Below are 19966 nucleotides of genomic sequence, written 5' to 3'. Positions count from 1 at the left end.
CCGTCAGAAAACATTCCACTGAAGGTGCCCAGTGACGAGGTGGCCGAGTTGTTAAGACGATGGACTGCTAATCCATTGTGCTCTGCACGCGTGGGTTCGAATCCCATCCTCGTCGATTGCATTTGCAAAGGGTGTCATCTCTTTCCAAAGATACAGTATCGTTAAGGGGCGTATTTTGACCTCGTAACTGCTAAAGATAATCAGTAATGTCAAAGCTCAATGCTTTTCCTTTGGAAAACTTTCCACTCATTGTGACTCAGTGACGAGGTGGCCGAGTGGTTATGGCGATGGACTGCTGACACATTGTGCTTGGGATATTTGATGCCCTATCTCACAACTGCCACAAATAATCAGCAATGTGAAACCTCGATAACTTTCCGTCAGAAAACATTCCACTGAATGTGCCCAGTGACGAAATGGCCGAGTGGTTAAGGCGATGGACTGCTAATCCATTGTGCTCTGCACGCGTGGGTTCGAATCCCATCCTCGTCGATTCTATTCTTTCCGAAGATGCACTATCATTAAGGGCCATGTTTTCACCTATCTCATAACTGCTACTATATAATAACTGACATCAAACCTCAGCGGTTTTCTATTGGAAAACTTTCCACTCGCCGTGAGTCACTGACGAGGTGGCCGAGTGGTTAAGGCGATGGACTGCTAATCCATTGTGCTCTGCACGCGTGGGTTCGAATCCCATCCTCGTCGATTGCATTTGCAAAGGGTGTCATCTCTTTCCAAAGATACAGTATCGTTAAGGGGCATATTTTGACCTCGTAACTGCTAAAGATAATCAGTAATGTCAAAGCTCAATGCTTTTCCTTTGGAAAACTTTCCACTCATTGTGACTCAGTGACGAGGTGGCCGAGTGGTTATGGCGATGGACTGCTGACACATTGTGCTTGGGATATTTGATGCCCTATCTCACAACTGCCACAAATAATCAGCAATGTGAAACCTCGATAACTTTCCGTCAGAAAACATTCCACTGAATGTGCCCAGTGACGAGGTGGCCGAGTGGTTAAGGCGATGGACTGCTAATCCATTGTGCTCTGCACGCGTGGGTTCGAATCCCATCCTCGTCGATTCTATTCTTTCCGAAGATGCACTATCATTAAGGGCCATGTTTTCACCTATCTCATAACTGCTACTATATAATAACTGACATCAAACCTCAGCGGTTTTCTATTGGAAAACTTTCCACTCGCCGTGAGTCACTGACGAGGTGGCCGAGTGGTTAAGGCGATGGACTGCTAATCCATTGTGCTCTGCACGCGTGGGTTCGAATCCCATCCTAGTCGATTGCATTTGCAAAGGGTGTCATCTCTTTCCAAAGATACAGTATCGTTAAGGGGCGTATTTTGACCTCGTAACTGCTAAAGATAATCAGTAATGTCAAAGCTCAATGCTTTTCCTTTGGAAAACTTTCCACTCATTGTGACTCAGTGACGAGGTGGCCGAGTGGTTATGGCGATGGACTGCTGACACATTGTGCTTGGGATATTTGATGCCCTATCTCACAACTGCCACAAATAATCAGCAATGTGAAACCTCGATAACTTTCCGTCAGAAAACATTCCACTGAATGTGCCCAGTGACGAGGTGGCCGAGTGGTTAAGGCGATGGACTGCTAATCCATTGTGCTCTGCACGCGTGGGTTCGAATCCCATCCTCGTCGATTCTATTCTTTCCGAAGATGCACTATCATTAAGGGCCATGTTTTCACCTATCTCATAACTGCTACTATATAATAACTGACATCAAACCTCAGCGGTTTTCTATTGGAAAACTTTCCACTCGCCGTGAGTCACTGACGAGGTGGCCGAGTGGTTAAGGCGATGGACTGCTAATCCATTGTGCTCTGCACGCGTGGGTTCGAATCCCATCCTCGTCGATTGCATTTGCAAAGGGTGTCATCTCTTTCCAAAGATACAGTATCGTTAAGGGGCGTATTTTGACCTCGTAACTGCTAAAGATAATCAGTAATGTCAAAGCTCAATGCTTTTCCTTTGGAAAACTTTCCACTCATTGTGACTCAGTGACGAGGTGGCCGAGTGGTTATGGCGATGGACTGCTGACACATTGTGCTTGGGATATTTGATGCCCTATCTCACAACTGCCACAAATAATCAGCAATGTGAAACCTCGATAACTTTCCGTCAGAAAACATTCCACTGAATGTGCCCAGTGACGAGGTGGCCGAGTGGTTAAGGCGATGGACTGCTAATCCATTGTGCTCTGCACGCGTGGGTTCGAATCCCATCCTCGTCGATTCTATTCTTTCCGAAGATGCACTATCATTAAGGGCCATGTTTTCACCTATCTCATAACTGCTACTATATAATAACTGACATCAAACCTCAGCGGTTTTCTATTGGAAAACTTTCCACTCGCCGTGAGTCACTGACGAGGTGGCCGAGTGGTTAAGGCGATGGACTGCTAATCCATTGTGCTCTGCACGCGTGGGTTCGAATCCCATCCTCGTCGATTGCATTTGCAAAGAGTGTCATCTCTTTCCAAAGATACAGTATCGTTAAGGGGCATATTTTGACCTCGTAACTGCTAAAGATAATCAGTAATGTCAAAGCTCAATGCCTTTCCTTTGGAAAACTTTCCACTCATTGTGACTCAGTGACGAGGTGGCCGAGTGGTTATGGCGATGGACTGCTGACACATTGTGCTTGGGATATGTGATGCCCTATCTCACAACTGCCACAAATAATCAGCAATGTGAAACCTCGATAACTTTCCGTCAGAAAACATTCCACTGAATGTGCCCAGTGACGAGGTGGCCGAGTGGTTAAGGCGATGGACTGCTAATCCATTGTGCTCTGCACGCGTGGGTTCGAATCCCATCCTCGTCGATTGCATTTGCAAAGGGTGTCATCTCTTTCCAAAGATACAGTATCGTTAAGGGGCGTATTTTGACCTCGTAACTGCTAAAGATAATCAGTAATGTCAAAGCTCAATGCTTTTCCTTTGGAAAACTTTCCACTCATTGTGACTCAGTGACGAGGTGGCCGAGTGGTTATGGCGATGGACTGCTGACACATTGTGCTTGGGATATTTGATGCCCTATCTCACAACTGCCACAAATAATCAGCAATGTGAAACCTCGATAACTTTCCGTCAGAAAACATTCCACATAATGTGCCCAGTGACGAGGTGGCCGAGTGGTTAAGGCGATGGACTGCTAATCCATTGTGCTCTGCACGCGTGGGTTCGAATCCCATCCTCGTCGATTCTATTCTTTCCGAAGATGCACTATCATTAAGGGCCATGTTTTCACCTATCTCATAACTGCTACTATATAATAACTGACATCAAACCTCAGCGGTTTTCTATTGGAAAACTTTCCACTCGCCGTGAGTCACTGACGAGGTGGCCGAGTGGTTAAGGCGATGGACTGCTAATCCATTGTGCTCTGCACGCGTGGGTTCGAATCCCATCCTCGTCGATTGCATTTGCAAAGGGTGTCATCTCTTTCCAAAGATACAGTATCGTTAAGGGGCATATTTTGACCTCGTAACTGCTAAAGATAATCAGTAATGTCAAAGCTCAATGCTTTTCCTTTGGAAAACTTTCCACTCATTGTGACTCAGTGACGAGGTGGCCGAGTGGTTATGGCGATGGACTGCTGACACATTGTGCTTGGGATATTTGATGCCCTATCTCACAACTGCCACAAATAATCAGCAATGTGAAACCTCGATAACTTTCCGTCAGAAAACATTCCACTGAATGTGCCCAGTGACGAGGTGGCCGAGTGGTTAAGGCGATGGACTGCTAATCCATTGTGCTCTGCACGCGTGGGTTCGAATCCCATCCTCGTCGATTGCATTTGCAAAGGGTGTCATCTCTTTCCAAAGATACAGTATCGTTAAGGGGCGTATTTTGACCTCGTAACTGCTAAAGATAATCAGTAATGTCAAAGCTCAATGCTTTTCCTTTGGAAAACTTTCCACTCATTGTGACTCAGTGACGAGGTGGCCGAGTGGTTATGGCGATGGACTGCTGACACATTGTGCTTGGGATATTTGATGCCCTATCTCACAACTGCCACAAATAATCAGCAATGTGAAACCTCGATAACTTTCCGTCAGAAAACATTCCACATAATGTGCCCAGTGACGAGGTGGCCGAGTGGTTAAGGCGATGGACTGCTAATCCATTGTGCTCTGCACGCGTGGGTTCGAATCCCATCCTCGTCGATTCTATTCTTTCCGAAGATGCACTATCATTAAGGGCCATGTTTTCACCTATCTCATAACTGCTACTATATAATAACTGACATCAAACCTCAGCGGTTTTCTATTGGAAAACTTTCCACTCGCCGTGAGTCACTGACGAGGTGGCCGAGTGGTTAAGGCGATGGACTGCTAATCCATTGTGCTCTGCACGCGTGGGTTTGAATCCCATCCTCGTCGATTGCATTTGCAAAGGGTGTCATCTCTTTCCAAAGATACAGTATCGTTAAGGGGCATATTTTGACCTCGTAACTGCTAAAGATAATCAGTAATGTCAAAGCTCAATGCTTTTCCTTTGGAAAACTTTCCACTCATTGTGACTCAGTGACGAGGTGGCCGAGTGGTTATGGCGATGGACTGCTGACACATTGTGCTTGGGATATTTGATGCCCTATCTCACAACTGCCACAAATAATCAGCAATGTGAAACCTCGATAACTTTCCGTCAGAAAACATTCCACTGAATGTGCCCAGTGACGAGGTGGCCGAGTGGTTAAGGCGATGGACTGCTAATCCATTGTGCTCTGCACGCGTGGGTTCGAATCCCATCCTCGTCGATTCTATTCTTTCCGAAGATGCACTATCATTAAGGGCCATGTTTTCACCTATCTCATAACTGCTACTATATAATAACAGACATCAAACCTCAGCGGTTTTCTATTGGAAAACTTTCCACTCGCCGTGAGTCACTGACGAGGTGGCCGAGTGGTTAAGGCGATGGACTGCTAATCCATTGTGCTCTGCACGCGTGGGTTCGAATCCCATCCTCGTCGATTGCATTTGCAAAGGGTGTCATCTCTTTCCAAAGATACAGTATCGTTAAGGGGCATATTTTGACCTCGTAACTGCTAAAGATAATCAGTAATGTCAAAGCTCAATGCTTTTCCTTTGGAAAACTTTCCACTCATTGTGACTCAGTGACGAGGTGGCCGAGTGGTTATGGCGATGGACTGCTGACACATTGTGCTTGGGATATTTGATGCCCTATCTCACAACTGCCACAAATAATCAGCAATGTGAAACCTCGATAACTTTCCGTCAGAAAACATTCCACATAATGTGCCCTGTGACGAGGTGGCCGAGTGGTTAAGGCGATGGACTGCTAATCCATTGTGCTCTGCACGCGTGGGTTCGAATCCCATCCTCGTCGATTCTATTCTTTCCGAAGATGCACTATCATTAAGGGCCATGTTTTCACCTATCTCATAACTGCTACTATATAATAACAGACATCAAACCTCAGCGGTTTTCTATTGGAAAACTTTCCACTCGCCGTGAGTCACTGACGAGGTGGCCGAGTGGTTAAGGCGATGGACTGCTAATCCATTGTGCTCTGCACGCGTGGGTTCGAATCCCATCCTCGTCGATTGCATTTGCAAAGGGTGTCATCTCTTTCCAAAGATACAGTATCGTTAAGGGGCATATTTTGACCTCGTAACTGCTAAAGATAATCAGTAATGTCAAAGCTCAATGCTTTTCCTTTGGAAAACTTTCCACTCATTGTGACTCAGTGACGAGGTGGCCGAGTGGTTATGGCGATGGACTGCTGACACATTGTGCTTGGGATATTTGATGCCCTATCTCACAACTGCCACAAATAATAAGCAATGTGAAACCTCGATAACTTTCCGTCAGAAAACATTCCACTGAATGTGCCCAGTGACGAGGTGGCCGAGTGGTTAAGGCGATGGACTGCTAATCCATTGTGCTCTGCACGCGTGGGTTCGAATCCCATCCTCGTCGATTCTATTCTTTCCGAAGATGCACTATCATTAAGGGCCATGTTTTCACCTATCTCATAACTGCTACTATATAATAACTGACATCAAACCTCAGCGGTTTTCTATTGGAAAACTTTCCACTCGCCGTGAGTCACTGACGAGGTGGCCGAGTGGTTAAGGCGATGGACTGCTAATCCATTGTGCTCTGCACGCGTGGGTTTGAATCCCATCCTCGTCGATTGCATTTGCAAAGGGTGTCATCTCTTTCCAAAGATACAGTATCGTTAAGGGGCATATTTTGACCTCGTAACTGCTAAAGATAATCAGTAATGTCAAAGCTCAATGCTTTTCCTTTGGAAAACTTTCCACTCATTGTGACTCAGTGACGAGGTGGCCGAGTGGTTATGGCGATGGACTGCTGACACATTGTGCTTGGGATATTTGATGCCCTATCTCACAACTGCCACAAATAATCAGCAATGTGAAACCTCGATAACTTTCCGTCAGAAAACATTCCACTGAATGTGCCCAGTGACGAGGTGGCCGAGTGGTTAAGGCGATGGACTGCTAATCCATTGTGCTCTGCACGCGTGGGTTCGAATCCCATCCTCGTCGATTGCATTTGCAAAGGGTGTCATCTCTTTCCAAAGATACAGTATCGTTAAGGGGCATATTTTGACCTCGTAACTGCTAAAGATAATCAGTAATGTCAAAGCTCAATGCTTTTCCTTTGGAAAACTTTCCACTCATTGTGACTCAGTGACGAGGTGGCCGAGTGGTTATGGCGATGGACTGCTGACACATTGTGCTTGGGATATTTGATGCCCTATCTCACAACTGCCACAAATAATCAGCAATGTGAAACCTCGATAACTTTCCGTCAGAAAACATTCCACTGAATGTGCCCAGTGACGAGGTGGCCGAGTGGTTAAGGCGATGGACTGCTAATCCATTGTGCTCTGCACGCGTGGGTTCGAATCCCATCCTCGTCGATTCTATTCTTTCCGAAGATGCACTATCATTAAGGGCCATGTTTTCACCTATCTCATAACTGCTACTATATAATAACTGACATCAAACCTCAGCGGTTTTCTATTGGAAAACTTTCCACTCGCCGTGAGTCACTGACGAGGTGGCCGTACCCGCCAGTTTCTGGACTGCCTCCGAGGTCCTAACATTTCTCACAGGTCCTAACCAGGTCCGAACACATTCCTAACCAGATGAAAGAGTTTCAAACAAGGTCCGAACACAGGTCCGAACCAGGTCCAAACCATAGACTCTGATTTGAACAGTATAGGTCACGTGATGTGAGAGGGGCGGGATTATCGCTAGGTTATCGCTTTAGAGTGGCGGCCATTTTTTCCACCGCATCGACACAGAACCTATGCACAGAACACGGAGAAAAGGTTTGGAAACTTGATTAATACTCATAAAAGCAACACCGTAAAAAACAAAACAACAAACGGTTTCATTTCCCATCCCGTCAACATGATATTCAACTTGTATTTCAACTGTCTTGTTACGTGGCCGCTATGTTAACGGAGCTTCTGACTGTCGCTGTAAATAGAAACGTTACCGGCGGTACTCGCTCGGTCAAACTAGCACTGTGTGGCTATCGTGGGTATATTGGTGTATGACAGAATCAGAAGACCAATAATAACTTATTTATTTGTTTATTAGCGTATAAACTCTGCCTATTTCTCCGGAAAAGCCTTAACATGTTCAATAATTGTGGCAAGTTTCATCCCCTCCGGTAATGGAGCCTGGTATAGCTGCTAGCTAGTGTTAGCAGCTCAGCTAGCAGAGCAGTGGTATAGTGTTTGAGCAGAACAAATAGATGTGTCCAGATGTATTAAACATGCTTCATTGTGCCAAGTTTAATTATTAACAATAATGATACTTAATTTTGCCTGCTTTTATTTTGTGAAGCACTTTGTGCTACAGTTTCTTTGTAAGAAAAGATTGATTAATAAAACAGTAATGCAAAACATACCTATCTACCTACATAACATACACACTATACATACATACATAATATCCTCCGCTCTGTCTGTCTGTCTGTAGCATACACACATACATAACCTAGCTCGACATTAACCTGTTTTATATTTAATGCAGATGACTAAGACTGGAAAGCCAGATAGCTATTGGAGGGACATCTGCTTCAAATATGCACAGGGCCAATTCCACTTTTCAACTGGCAAACGGCCAGGGGCCAAGAAATGGAAAAAGGCCTTGGAGAGAATTGATGCTTGCCCCCTGCAGAGCCATACTAAGGATCTGTTTGGGAGAAGCCTTCAGTGCTCCTGTGGGTTCCACAAGGTAGGTGAAATTATTTATTGTTTGGTGTTTTTTTTGTTTCACTGTATAGTCACTGTAGCATGTGGATTTATTTAATGAACAATATATATCTGTATAATTCTGGGGAAAACTAGTAGTGTAGTATTCTTAGTTGCATGTAGCATGGCCCTCTTTTTGTATTTGTCAGCCAACAGATCAGTCATCAGGCGTTGGGTCCAGTGAGGCAGGAGGAGTTGAGACGGAGGCAGGGCGAGTCCGACTCAGCACGGAGATAGGGAGAGGAGGCATGGAGACAGGCATGGAGACAGGTAGAGGAGACACGGATGCAGGGGGAGTCCGACACCACACACAGGCAGGGAGAGGAGACACGGATGCAGGGGGAGTCCGACACCACACACAGACATGGAGAGGAGACACGGAGGCAGGGGGAGTCAAAGACAACACAGAGGTAGGGAGAGGAGGCATGGAGACAGGCATGGAGACAGTTAGAGGAGACACCGAGACATGGAGAGGAGACACGGATGCAGGGGGAGTCCGACACCACACACAGGCAGGGAGAGGAGACACGGATGCAGGGGGAGTCCGACACCACACACAGACATGGAGAGGAGACACGGAGGCAGGGGGAGTCAAAGACAACACAGAGGTAGGGAGAGGAGGCATGGAGACAGGCATGGAGACAGTTAGAGGAGACACCGAGACATGGAGAGGAGACACGGATGCAGGGGGAGTCCGACACCACACACAGGCAGGGAGAGGAGACACGGATGCAGGGGGAGTCCGACACCACACACAGACATGGAGAGGAGACACGGAGGCAGGGGGAGTCAAAGACAACACAGAGGTAGGGAGAGGAGGCATGGAGACAGGCATGGAGACAGTTAGAGGAGACACCGAGACATGGAGAGGAGACACAGATGCAGGGGGAGTCCGACACCACACACAGACATGGAGAGGAGACACGGAGGCAGGGGGAGTCCGACACCACACACAGACATGGAGAGGAGACACGGAGGCAGGGGGAGTCCGACACCACACACAGACATGGAGAGGAGACACGGAGGCAGGGGGAGTCCGACACCACACACAGACATGGAGAGGAGACACGGAGGCAGGGGGAGTCCGACACCACACACAGACATGGAGAGGAGACACGGAGGCAGGGGGAGTCAAAGACAACACAGAGGTAGGGGGAGGAGACACAGACACAGGAGCATCAGTGCAGTGCTATAAGTGCAACCAGCTTGTGGGGGGAGACACATTTTCAGAGCACCTGTCTGACCACCATACGGAGGAGATGTGTGACACCTGTGGGGCCAAGGTGCAGGGTACTGTTGGTCTTTTGAACCATATCCAACAGGTTCACTATGCACTACTAACATCAAAGGCAACGCCACTTCTGCTCCTTCCTTCAAGTAGTTCTGTCACGCCACACCACACTACCACCACAAAAGTACTGCCATCAAAGACAACGCCGTCTCTGGCCCCTCCTTCAAGTAGCTCTGCCACGGCACACCACACTGCAACTCCACACACCTCAAAACCAAAACCAACCTCGATTAATTGGAAAGGTTTTCTTCCTGACCAATTTCGTAGAGTAGTCCAGGAAGCAGATCAGGTGTGGATCGCCAAATGCCTATATGAGCCTACAGGCCAGCTGAAACGGAAAGTTCAAGCCTGCTGGTTTCACCCTCCACTGGAGCCCAAACCATCTCCTCCTGAGCCTGGGTGGTACTTCCGGCAGAGAATGTTCATCTGGGCACCAATGAGGATGTGGGGGATTCCTCTAAAGTGCCCACAATGTTCCTCGAAAATGAACAGCTCCGGGATATACAGAAAGGTCAGGGAGGTGATCGATGTGGATAGCCGTTACTACCTAGTGGGAGGGGACTATCCACGTTGCAGTAAATGTTCTCAGCCGGTCTGCCCATGGAGCCAGGAAATACTCTCCCAGGTGGATGTGGCACACAGGAGCCTGTTCCCCGCTGTCCTCACAACACAACTGGCTCTGGACAGGAAATGTATGACTTTCCTGAAGCCAAGGACCAGTGGTAACAGTTCCTCCTACCTCCAGTCTGCAATCGAGGAAGCTCACAGCGAGGAGTGGGCACGGCAGACTATCCGCTATCTCTCAGACTGTGAGCGCCATATGAAGATGGCTACCTTCGTCCCCTCTTCTGCTGTATATCCTCCTCCACCACCCTTCAGGCCCCTTCCACTTGCTCAATGGTTCGAGACGGTCCACTCCAACGACATCCTCAGCCATGTAGATGAGATGAAGGGAGTGATCACGTCTACCTATGGTAGCATTCTTAAAATGGATTCAACAAAGAAGGTTAGGGTTTCAACAGTAAAAAAGTATATAAAATAGAACATGAATAATTACAACAAAACAGGAAATTGGTTTACTTCGTAATGCTTGTGTTTGTTTTACAGATCACTAAGAAGCTGGCTGGTGGTATCGGGGACAGTGCTGCGTGGATGTCGAACATTGGCAATGAGTTTGGCCAGGTGTTGAACTCTGTTCTGACAACGGGTGAAGGTGCAGGGTTGGAAGAGTTGTGCCAAGGCATCGTCACTCGGTACAAGAATGCGGGCCAAGCTGAACCTGAGGTCATCTATGTTGACCGGGATTGCTGCAGCCAGTCAGGTGGATGAAAATTGCGCTCTCTCTCTCTCTCTCTCTCACACACACACACACACACACACACACACACACACACACACACACACACACACTCACTCACTCACTCACTCACTCACTCACTCACTCACTCACTCACTCACTCACTCACTCACTCACTCACTCTCTCACACACACACACACACACACACACACACACACACACACACCGTTAGAACCATTTGTAGAACCATTTGTATTAAATTTATTTACTTAATCATGGTCTATGCTATTATGCATGGTTGTTTTTTACAGGTGTGTCTTCAGTGTCTAAGCTCTTTCACCCATGGAGGTCTGCAGTGCGCTTGGACAGCTTCCATTTCATGAGACGCTTTAACTGCGGCCTCACTACAGAACACCACCCTCTCTATGGCACCTTTTGTGCCAAGCTTTCCTCCTGCGTTTTTGAATGGGACCAGGAGGATGTGCAACGCCTGAAGGAGGCCAAGAGAGCGGAGTGGAAGAGCAGCCACAGCGGACATACTCCCACTGAAGAACAGCTCATGGCCACCATCAGCCCAGGGGAACTGAAAAGACACTGCAGGAGGAGGACGCGTGGAGTTGAGGAGATGCGGAGCATGATTTCAGGGCTGCTGGAATCAGTGTGGGAGCTGACAGACACCACAGGGCTGCGTCTGGTGAGCCATGACCGTATGCGCCATGTGTGGGAAGTGCAGCAGAAGCACCTGGAGTGCCTACAAGACCCTCCAGGTGTTGCACTGTACACGAAGGTGGGGACACTCCAGAAGGGCGGCAAAGAGCTGGACATCCTTAGGTGTGGTAGGGGGTCCTCCTCCTTGGAAAGTTTTCACCGACACCAATGTGCTTTTATTCCAGGTACTTTCGCATCAAGACATACTTTATTGTATGTGTTGTCGGGTATTCATATGTATTCACTTTACAATAATGGTTGACTGAACAGAGTATTTTGTTTCTTAGGTTGGCGGTGCAATGCTGTACATATGCAAATGTACATGCTGGAGGGGGCATCAAGATGGAACATGGGCCGGGCCAAGGAGGCAGTAGATGTAGAGGGGGCCTCAACCCTAAGAAGCTTTGATGTTCGCTTGATGTCCCACCTTAACAACTTAAGCCAGCGCGTCCATGGTTGTGCTCTGGTGCCAGAGTTCACCCTACCGGGGAAACCCACTGGTAAGAGAGATCTCAGAGCAACACTGGTTGCTCAGAATATTACATCCCCTCCTCCTCTTTTTCTTAGCCACCCCCCTACTCAGAGGACATGCATTTCCTTGGTGCGAAGATTGTGCTATTCATGTAGGAGATGGATGTGTGTATGTATGTCCTTTCTTCATCTTTGTGTTTATACTGGTTACAGGCGAGCGCATAGCAGTGGAATATTTATTGGCCCAGACCAACAGAGGTGACCTGCTGGCTCCATCGCAGGTCTCTGAAATCCCCTCGCAGGTGCTTGAGGAGGAGGATGATCCAGATGACACCATCAGCATGCCTGACATTGTCTGCCAGTCAGCTGAGATAGGGGCTGGTGATCCTCCAAGTGCTGTGGACGGTGACACTGAACCCGAACCCCTTGTCACAGAGGTCAATAACTCTTTCTATAACACCTTACTCAAAAACACAATATTTAACTGAAGTAAATGTGGTTACATTTTAATAAGACAATTGAATGTAAAATCAGCACTGCTCACATATTAGAAACAAGAGTGTACATTTATTTGCTTGGTTTTTCTTTTTCTCACTCATCACTTTTCAGACCAGCCAATGTGACTCGAGGGGCGTTGTGGGATGGGAGGCAGTTGATGCCCTTGCAGCCTACCTAGTTGGCTTGAATCGTACCATCACCGCCTTGTCAGCCAAGGAGGAGGCGGACATAGTCCACCTGTACACAGCTCTCCATGCCATGGACAAGAAACCTTCAAGGTACAAAATAGTAATAATTCTGTACACCAAAATTAAACATACATTCCATGGAATGAATGAAGCATATGGATGTCTCTCACCGTGTAGGTACACCGAGAAGGCTAAGAAAAAAGCACACGCGTCAGGGGGACCGTGGAGAGCACCCAGGAAGCCGAGTGGCTCTGCTCCTGGACAGCAGGCGGCAGAGAGGTGCTTGACCACAATTTGCTATGATTTTGGATTCAATACAAATTATTGATTAAGAGACTGCACGTGTCACTGTGAAAAGTATTTATTAAGTGTAAATTATTTTATTGCAACCCCTATTGTCATTGTCACTTGGTTCTTCATGACTTTACATCCTTGTTCACAGTCCAGATCATATCATCCTTCTCTCCCCCAGACTATACATGACTCACGGCCAAGCAGCTCAGGACCCTGAAGTACACAGAGTCAGTGAGTGTGTTTGCCTCAGACTTGCCAAAGAGTTTGAACAGTCACGCAACAGGCCAAAGGACACAAAGGGGAAAACCATGCCCATCCCTCAGTCCATTGTCAGCGTCTACAGCCACATCAAACAGCTGCTGGAGGACAGCAGGGTTGTCCTGGACCAGACGAATCTGGTTTTGGTGCCGGTTAACAACACCACAGTCTCATCATGGTATGTGTTATTTCATTTACCTTTCCCATACAGTCAAGACAGTATATAAAGATTTAACCTCATGAACCTGCATGCTTGTTAGAAAATATGTAATAACCTTAGGGAGAGAGGATAGGCTTACATGTATAAAATAATGATTGTTTGTCTTGTAGGCTGCTTAGGAGGGATAAGAGGAAGGGCAGGGACATGCTGCTGCAAGGCACTGTACTTCCCAAACAGCTGCACCTGGCCAAGGAGCCTCTCCCTGCAATGAACACACTTCCGGCTGCCCCTGTGCAACATACACATGAAGCGATGACATTTGAGGAGCCTGAAAACCACGAGGGGGAAGCTTTCCCCCGCCAGCGCACTCTAGCGGCAAACAGGCCTGTGTTCTCTCCGCCATCTCCGCCTCCCCAGTTGCCTCCACAATTTGGGCCAGCTTCTCCATTCCAGCAAGCTCCTCAGTTGCAGCATGCTCCTCCATTTCCGCATGCTCCTCCATACCCGCACTTTACATTTCCGCATGCTCCTCCATATCCGCACTATACATTTCCGCATGCTCCTCCATTTCCGCATGTTCCTCCATTTCCTCATGCTCCTCATGCTCCTCCATTTCCGCATGCTCCTCATGCTCCTCCATTTCCGCATGCTCCTCCATTTACCTATGCTCCTCCATTGCAGCAACCTCCTCCAGAGTGCCTTCCATCCCAGCCAAGGCAACGTGCCTGGAGGCTGAATAAAGCTGCCCAGGAGGATGAGGAGCTAGTGTCAAGGGGGGAACCGCCACGGAAGAGGCTGACAAAGGAAAAGTACCACTACACCTGTAAGGGGTGTGGCCAGGACAAAAATAAAAGGACTGGACACACCCAGCTGAAGGGGCGGTGGTACTGTCCAGCCTCAGGACTGACCCTGGATGACTGGAGGAAGAGTGTATAGTTGCTGTCACCATTACTTGTCTCTCTCTCTCTCTCTCTCTCTCTCTCTGTCATTTGTCTGTCTCTCTGTTGTTCGTCTCTGTCTGTCTCTCTGTTGTTTGTCTGTCTGTTAGAATAAAGTTTAATCATTTTATTTGAGCCAAGAACAGTCTTCACGTTTTTATTTCATTTCCTCTTGAATACCAGGACGGTGAGTGTCATCCATTGAATGTGATTGTTAAAACTAAAGCCAGAATTACTTGCAGAATCATTTTACATTTATTCACAAAACCCAACACTCTGCTCAATTTGGAATTTGTTTTATTCACTTGTGCTACACAGATGTAGTCTCTCAAATAATTGAGTTTACTTAAAAAAAGGAGGGGAAACATGAGTTATTTATGTTTACAGTTATACAATATTAATACTGTTATAGCTTTAAATGTAGCATGATACATTTTGAGTTAATTATTTGAATATTGATTTGTTTACATCACAAAATATGTTTATTTACAAGAGAATGTGCTTTAAATGCATTCATGTGCATGATTGCATAATCACAGGGTTGCTACTGTGGTGGTTTGTATGGAAAAGAGTTCCTGTGTTAAAAATGACTACGTTACCCAAAATGCATTGCCTGTGTACTTCCGGAATGCACTGTGAGACTGGAGAAAAAGCGAAGATGCAAGTGATATTGCCACAGCAGAGGTTCGAATCCCGCAAGAGACATGAAAATTAAAGTGATGATAAACCTTGCAATAAATGCACAACTATGTGTAAACAATGTTGAGAAGATAAGAGAGTAAATACAAATTGATATAGTGTACGTTTTCCTCCTTTTTTCTCCTTTTCTTTTTCTCTCTTTCCCCCCTCTTTCCTCTCTTTTTTTTTCTTTCCCCCCCCCTGGGCAGTCCCTTTTGCCCCATTTTTGGCCGAGTGGTTAAGGCGATGGACTGCTAATCCATTGTGCTCTGCACGCGTGGGTTCGAATCCCATCCTCGTCGATTGCATTTGCAAAGAGTGTCATCTCTTTCCAAAGATACAGTATTGTTAAGGGGCATATTTTGACCTCGTAACTGCTAAAGATAATCAGTAATGTCAAAGCTCATTGCTTTTCCTTTGGAAAACTTTCCACTCATTGTGACTCAGTGACGAGGTGGCCGAGTGGTTATGGCGATGGACTGCTGACACATTGTGCTTGGGATATTTGATGCCCTATCTCACAACTGCCACAAATAATCAGCAATGTGAAACCTCGATAACTTTCCGTCAGAAAACATTCCACATAATGTGCCCTGTGACGAGGTGGCCGAGTGGTTAAGGCGATGGACTGCTAATCCATTGTGCTCTGCACGCGTGGGTTCGAATCCCATCCTCGTCGATTCTATTCTTTCCGAAGATGCACTATCATTAAGGGCCATGTTTTCACCTATCTCATAACTGCTACTATATAATAACAGACATCAAACCTCAGCGGTTTTCTATTGGAAAACTTTCCACTCGCCGTGAGTCACTGACGAGGTGGCCGAGTGGTTAAGGCGATGGACTGCTAATCCATTGTGCTCTGCACGCGTGGGTTCGAATCCCATCCTCGTCGATTGCATTTGCAAAGGGTGTCATCTCTTTCCAAAGATACAGTATCGTTAAGGGGCATATTTTGACCTCGTAACTGCTAAAGATAATCAGTAATGTCAAAGCTCAATGCTTTTCCTTTGGAAAACTTTCCACTCATTGTGACTCAGTGACGAGGTGGCCGAGTGGTTATGGCGATGGACTGCTGACACATTGTGCTTGGGATATTTGATGCCCTATCTCACAACTGCCACAAATAATAAGCAATGTGAAACCTCGATAACTTTCCGTCAGAAAACATTCCACTGAATGTGCCCAGTGACGAGGTGGCCGAGTGGTTAAGGCGATGGACTGCTAATCCATTGTGCTCTGCACGCGTGGGTTCGAATCCCATCCTCGTCGATTCTATTCTTTCCGAAGATGCACTATCATTAAGGGCCATGTTTTCACCTATCTCATAACTGCTACTATATAATAACTGACATCAAACCTCAGCGGTTTTCTATTGGAAAACTTTCCACTCGCCGTGAGTCACTGACGAGGTGGCCGAGTGGTTAAGGCGATGGACTGCTAATCCATTGTGCTCTGCACGCGTGGGTTTGAATCCCATCCTCGTCGATTGCATTTGCAAAGGGTGTCATCTCTTTCCAAAGATACAGTATCGTTAAGGGGCATATTTTGACCTCGTAACTGCTAAAGATAATCAGTAATGTCAAAGCTCAATGCTTTTCCTTTGGAAAACTTTCCACTCATTGTGACTCAGTGACGAGGTGGCCGAGTGGTTATGGCGATGGACTGCTGACACATTGTGCTTGGGATATTTGATGCCCTATCTCACAACTGCCACAAATAATCAGCAATGTGAAACCTCGATAACTTTCCGTCAGAAAACATTCCACTGAATGTGCCCAGTGACGAGGTGGCCGAGTGGTTAAGGCGATGGACTGCTAATCCATTGTGCTCTGCACGCGTGGGTTCGAATCCCATCCTCGTCGATTGCATTTGCAAAGGGTGTCATCTCTTTCCAAAGATACAGTATCGTTAAGGGGCATATTTTGACCTCGTAACTGCTAAAGATAATCAGTAATGTCAAAGCTCAATGCTTTTCCTTTGGAAAACTTTCCACTCATTGTGACTCAGTGACGAGGTGGCCGAGTGGTTATGGCGATGGACTGCTGACACATTGTGCTTGGGATATTTGATGCCCTATCTCACAACTGCCACAAATAATCAGCAATGTGAAACCTCGATAACTTTCCGTCAGAAAACATTCCACTGAATGTGCCCAGTGACGAGGTGGCCGAGTGGTTAAGGCGATGGACTGCTAATCCATTGTGCTCTGCACGCGTGGGTTCGAATCCCATCCTCGTCGATTCTATTCTTTCCGAAGATGCACTATCATTAAGGGCCATGTTTTCACCTATCTCATAACTGCTACTATATAATAACTGACATCAAACCTCAGCGGTTTTCTATTGGAAAACTTTCCACTCGCCGTGAGTCACTGACGAGGTGGCCGAGTGGTTAAGGCGATGGACTGCTAATCCATTGTGCTCTGCACGCGTGGGTTCGAATCCCATCCTCGTCGATTGCATTTGCAAAGGGTGTCATCTCTTTCCAAAGATACAGTATCGTTAAGGGGCATATTTTGACCTCGTAACTGCTAAAGATAATCAGTAATGTCAAAGCTCAATGCTTTTCCTTTGGAAAACTTTCCACTCATTGTGACTCAGTGACGAGGTGGCCGAGTGGTTATGGCGATGGACTGCTGACACATTGTGCTTGGGATATTTGATGCCCTATCTCACAACTGCCACAAATAATCAGCAATGTGAAACCTCGATAACTTTCCGTCAGAAAACATTCCACTGAATGTGCCCAGTGACGAGGTGGCCGAGTGGTTAAGGCGATGGACTGCTAATCCATTGTGCTCTGCACGCGTGGGTTCGAATCCCATCCTCGTCGATTCTATTCTTTCCGAAGATGCACTATCATTAAGGGCCATGTTTTCACCTATCTCATAACTGCTACTATATAATAACTGACATCAAACCTCAGCGGTTTTCTATTGGAAAACTTTCCACTCGCCGTGAGTCACTGACGAGGTGGCCGAGTGGTTAAGGCGATGGACTGCTAATCCATTGTGCTCTGCACGCGTGGGTTCGAATCCCATCCTCGTCGATTGCATTTGCAAAGAGTGTCATCTCTTTCCAAAGATACAGTATCGTTAAGGGGCATATTTTGACCTCGTAACTGCTAAAGATAATCAGTAATGTCAAAGCTCAATGCCTTTCCTTTGGAAAACTTTCCACTCATTGTGACTCAGTGACGAGGTGGCCGAGTGGTTATGGCGATGGACTGCTGACACATTGTGCTTGGGATATTTGATGCCCTATCTCACAACTGCCACAAATAATCAGCAATGTGAAACCTCGATAACTTTCCGTCAGAAAACATTCCACATAATGTGCCCAGTGACGAGGTGGCCGAGTGGTTAAGGCGATGGACTGCTAATCCATTGTGCTCTGCACGCGTGGGTTCGAATCCCATCCTCGTCGATTCTATTCTTTCCGAAGATGCACTATCATTAAGGGCCATGTTTTCACCTATCTCATAACTGCTACTATATAATAACTGACATCAAACCTCAGCGGTTTTCTATTGGAAAACTTTCCACTCGCCGTGAGTCACTGACGAGGTGGCCGAGTGGTTAAGGCGATGGACTGCTAATCCATTGTGCTCTGCACGCGTGGGTTCGAATCCCATCCTCGTCGATTGCATTTGCAAAGGGTGTCATCTCTTTCCAAAGATACAGTATCGTTAAGGGGCATATTTTGACCTCGTAACTGCTAAAGATAATCAGTAATGTCAAAGCTCAAGGCTTTTCCTTTGGAAAACTTTCCACTCATTGTGACTCAGTGACGAGGTGGCCGAGTGGTTATGGCGATGGACTGCTGACACATTGTGCTTGGGATATTTGATGCCCTATCTCACAACTGCCACAAATAATCAGCAATGTGAAACCTCGATAACTTTCCGTCAGAAAACATTCCACTGAATGTGCCCAGTGACGAGGTGGCCGAGTGGTTAAGGCGATGGACTGCTAATCCATTGTGCTCTGCACGCGTGGGTTCGAATCCCATCCTCGTCGATTGCATTTGCAAAGGGTGTCATCTCTTTCCAAAGATACAGTATCGTTAAGGGGCGTATTTTGACCTCGTAACTGCTAAAGATAATCAGTAATGTCAAAGCTCAATGCTTTTCATTTGGAAAACTTTCCACTCATTGTGACTCAGTGACGAGGTGGCCGAGTGGTTATGGCGATGGACTGCTGACACATTGTGCTTGGGATATTTGATGCCCTATCTCACAACTGCCACAAATAATCAGCAATGTGAAACCTCGATAACTTTCCGTCAGAAAACATTCCACTGAATGTGCCCAGTGACGAGGTGGGCGAGTGGTTAAGGCGATGGACTGCTAATCCATTGTGCTCTGCACGCGTGGGTTCGAATCCCATCCTCGTCGATTCTATTCTTTCCGAAGATGCACTATCATTAAGGGCCATGTTTTCACCTATCTCATAACTGCTACTATATAATAACAGACATCAAACCTCAGCGGTTTTCTATTGGAAAACTTTCCACTCGCCGTGAGTCACTGACGAGGTGGCCGAGTGGTTAAGGCGATGGACTGCTAATCCATTGTGCTCTGCACGCGTGGGTTCCAATCCCATCCTCGTCGATTGCATTTGCAAAGGGTGTCATCTCTTTCCAAAGATACAGTATCGTTAAGGGGCATATTTTGACCTCGTAACTGCTAAAGATAATCAGTAATGTCAAAGCTCAATGCTTTTCCTTTGGAAAACTTTCCACTCATTGTGACTCAGTGACGAGGTGGCCGAGTGGTTATGGCGATGGACTGCTGACACATTGTGCTTGGGATATTTGATGCCCTATCTCACAACTGCCACAAATAATCAGCAATGTGAAACCTCGATAACTTTC

The 19966-nt window shown here is 46.7% G+C and overlaps 29 non-coding genes across 29 annotated transcripts; all 29 read left to right on the top strand.

Annotated features, from left to right (window-relative positions):
• Positions 1-626: 626 nt before the first annotated feature.
• On the top strand, positions 627-708 carry trnas-gcu (transfer RNA serine (anticodon GCU)). The gene has a single exon. It is a non-coding gene; the product is annotated as a tRNA-Ser (tRNA).
• A 295-nt stretch (positions 709-1003) lies between these two features.
• trnas-gcu (transfer RNA serine (anticodon GCU)) lies at positions 1004-1085 on the top strand. Its single transcript has one exon. It is a non-coding gene; the product is annotated as a tRNA-Ser (tRNA).
• A 511-nt stretch (positions 1086-1596) lies between these two features.
• On the top strand, positions 1597-1678 carry trnas-gcu (transfer RNA serine (anticodon GCU)). The gene has a single exon. It is a non-coding gene; the product is annotated as a tRNA-Ser (tRNA).
• Positions 1679-1812: 134 nt separating this feature from the next.
• On the top strand, positions 1813-1894 carry trnas-gcu (transfer RNA serine (anticodon GCU)). The gene has a single exon. It is a non-coding gene; the product is annotated as a tRNA-Ser (tRNA).
• A 295-nt stretch (positions 1895-2189) lies between these two features.
• Positions 2190-2271, top strand: trnas-gcu (transfer RNA serine (anticodon GCU)). The gene has a single exon. It is a non-coding gene; the product is annotated as a tRNA-Ser (tRNA).
• A 134-nt stretch (positions 2272-2405) lies between these two features.
• Positions 2406-2487, top strand: trnas-gcu (transfer RNA serine (anticodon GCU)). The gene has a single exon. It is a non-coding gene; the product is annotated as a tRNA-Ser (tRNA).
• Positions 2488-2782: 295 nt separating this feature from the next.
• Positions 2783-2864, top strand: trnas-gcu (transfer RNA serine (anticodon GCU)). The gene has a single exon. It is a non-coding gene; the product is annotated as a tRNA-Ser (tRNA).
• A 295-nt stretch (positions 2865-3159) lies between these two features.
• On the top strand, positions 3160-3241 carry trnas-gcu (transfer RNA serine (anticodon GCU)). The gene has a single exon. It is a non-coding gene; the product is annotated as a tRNA-Ser (tRNA).
• Positions 3242-3375: 134 nt separating this feature from the next.
• trnas-gcu (transfer RNA serine (anticodon GCU)) lies at positions 3376-3457 on the top strand. The gene has a single exon. It is a non-coding gene; the product is annotated as a tRNA-Ser (tRNA).
• A 295-nt stretch (positions 3458-3752) lies between these two features.
• trnas-gcu (transfer RNA serine (anticodon GCU)) lies at positions 3753-3834 on the top strand. The gene has a single exon. It is a non-coding gene; the product is annotated as a tRNA-Ser (tRNA).
• A 295-nt stretch (positions 3835-4129) lies between these two features.
• Positions 4130-4211, top strand: trnas-gcu (transfer RNA serine (anticodon GCU)). The gene has a single exon. It is a non-coding gene; the product is annotated as a tRNA-Ser (tRNA).
• Positions 4212-4722: 511 nt separating this feature from the next.
• On the top strand, positions 4723-4804 carry trnas-gcu (transfer RNA serine (anticodon GCU)). The gene has a single exon. It is a non-coding gene; the product is annotated as a tRNA-Ser (tRNA).
• A 134-nt stretch (positions 4805-4938) lies between these two features.
• On the top strand, positions 4939-5020 carry trnas-gcu (transfer RNA serine (anticodon GCU)). Its single transcript has one exon. It is a non-coding gene; the product is annotated as a tRNA-Ser (tRNA).
• Positions 5021-5315: 295 nt separating this feature from the next.
• trnas-gcu (transfer RNA serine (anticodon GCU)) lies at positions 5316-5397 on the top strand. Its single transcript has one exon. It is a non-coding gene; the product is annotated as a tRNA-Ser (tRNA).
• A 134-nt stretch (positions 5398-5531) lies between these two features.
• On the top strand, positions 5532-5613 carry trnas-gcu (transfer RNA serine (anticodon GCU)). Its single transcript has one exon. It is a non-coding gene; the product is annotated as a tRNA-Ser (tRNA).
• A 295-nt stretch (positions 5614-5908) lies between these two features.
• Positions 5909-5990, top strand: trnas-gcu (transfer RNA serine (anticodon GCU)). The gene has a single exon. It is a non-coding gene; the product is annotated as a tRNA-Ser (tRNA).
• Positions 5991-6501: 511 nt separating this feature from the next.
• trnas-gcu (transfer RNA serine (anticodon GCU)) lies at positions 6502-6583 on the top strand. Its single transcript has one exon. It is a non-coding gene; the product is annotated as a tRNA-Ser (tRNA).
• Positions 6584-6878: 295 nt separating this feature from the next.
• trnas-gcu (transfer RNA serine (anticodon GCU)) lies at positions 6879-6960 on the top strand. The gene has a single exon. It is a non-coding gene; the product is annotated as a tRNA-Ser (tRNA).
• Positions 6961-15686: 8726 nt separating this feature from the next.
• trnas-gcu (transfer RNA serine (anticodon GCU)) lies at positions 15687-15768 on the top strand. Its single transcript has one exon. It is a non-coding gene; the product is annotated as a tRNA-Ser (tRNA).
• A 134-nt stretch (positions 15769-15902) lies between these two features.
• trnas-gcu (transfer RNA serine (anticodon GCU)) lies at positions 15903-15984 on the top strand. Its single transcript has one exon. It is a non-coding gene; the product is annotated as a tRNA-Ser (tRNA).
• A 295-nt stretch (positions 15985-16279) lies between these two features.
• trnas-gcu (transfer RNA serine (anticodon GCU)) lies at positions 16280-16361 on the top strand. Its single transcript has one exon. It is a non-coding gene; the product is annotated as a tRNA-Ser (tRNA).
• Positions 16362-16872: 511 nt separating this feature from the next.
• On the top strand, positions 16873-16954 carry trnas-gcu (transfer RNA serine (anticodon GCU)). The gene has a single exon. It is a non-coding gene; the product is annotated as a tRNA-Ser (tRNA).
• Positions 16955-17249: 295 nt separating this feature from the next.
• trnas-gcu (transfer RNA serine (anticodon GCU)) lies at positions 17250-17331 on the top strand. The gene has a single exon. It is a non-coding gene; the product is annotated as a tRNA-Ser (tRNA).
• A 134-nt stretch (positions 17332-17465) lies between these two features.
• trnas-gcu (transfer RNA serine (anticodon GCU)) lies at positions 17466-17547 on the top strand. Its single transcript has one exon. It is a non-coding gene; the product is annotated as a tRNA-Ser (tRNA).
• Positions 17548-17842: 295 nt separating this feature from the next.
• Positions 17843-17924, top strand: trnas-gcu (transfer RNA serine (anticodon GCU)). Its single transcript has one exon. It is a non-coding gene; the product is annotated as a tRNA-Ser (tRNA).
• Positions 17925-18058: 134 nt separating this feature from the next.
• On the top strand, positions 18059-18140 carry trnas-gcu (transfer RNA serine (anticodon GCU)). Its single transcript has one exon. It is a non-coding gene; the product is annotated as a tRNA-Ser (tRNA).
• Positions 18141-18435: 295 nt separating this feature from the next.
• trnas-gcu (transfer RNA serine (anticodon GCU)) lies at positions 18436-18517 on the top strand. The gene has a single exon. It is a non-coding gene; the product is annotated as a tRNA-Ser (tRNA).
• A 134-nt stretch (positions 18518-18651) lies between these two features.
• Positions 18652-18733, top strand: trnas-gcu (transfer RNA serine (anticodon GCU)). Its single transcript has one exon. It is a non-coding gene; the product is annotated as a tRNA-Ser (tRNA).
• A 295-nt stretch (positions 18734-19028) lies between these two features.
• On the top strand, positions 19029-19110 carry trnas-gcu (transfer RNA serine (anticodon GCU)). Its single transcript has one exon. It is a non-coding gene; the product is annotated as a tRNA-Ser (tRNA).
• The last annotated feature ends 856 nt before the right edge of the window (positions 19111-19966 follow it).

This window comes from Alosa pseudoharengus, unplaced genomic scaffold, assembly GCF_046254945.1.
Source record: "Alosa pseudoharengus isolate Yale_2024_CS ecotype anadromous, Long Island Sound unplaced genomic scaffold, YU_APseudo_1.1 YU_APseudo_1.1_scf_17, whole genome shotgun sequence".
NCBI lineage: Eukaryota > Metazoa > Chordata > Actinopteri > Clupeiformes > Clupeidae > Alosa > Alosa pseudoharengus.
The sequence above is the reverse complement of the archived record's forward strand: the minus strand, read 5'-3'. Positions and strand labels throughout refer to the sequence as shown.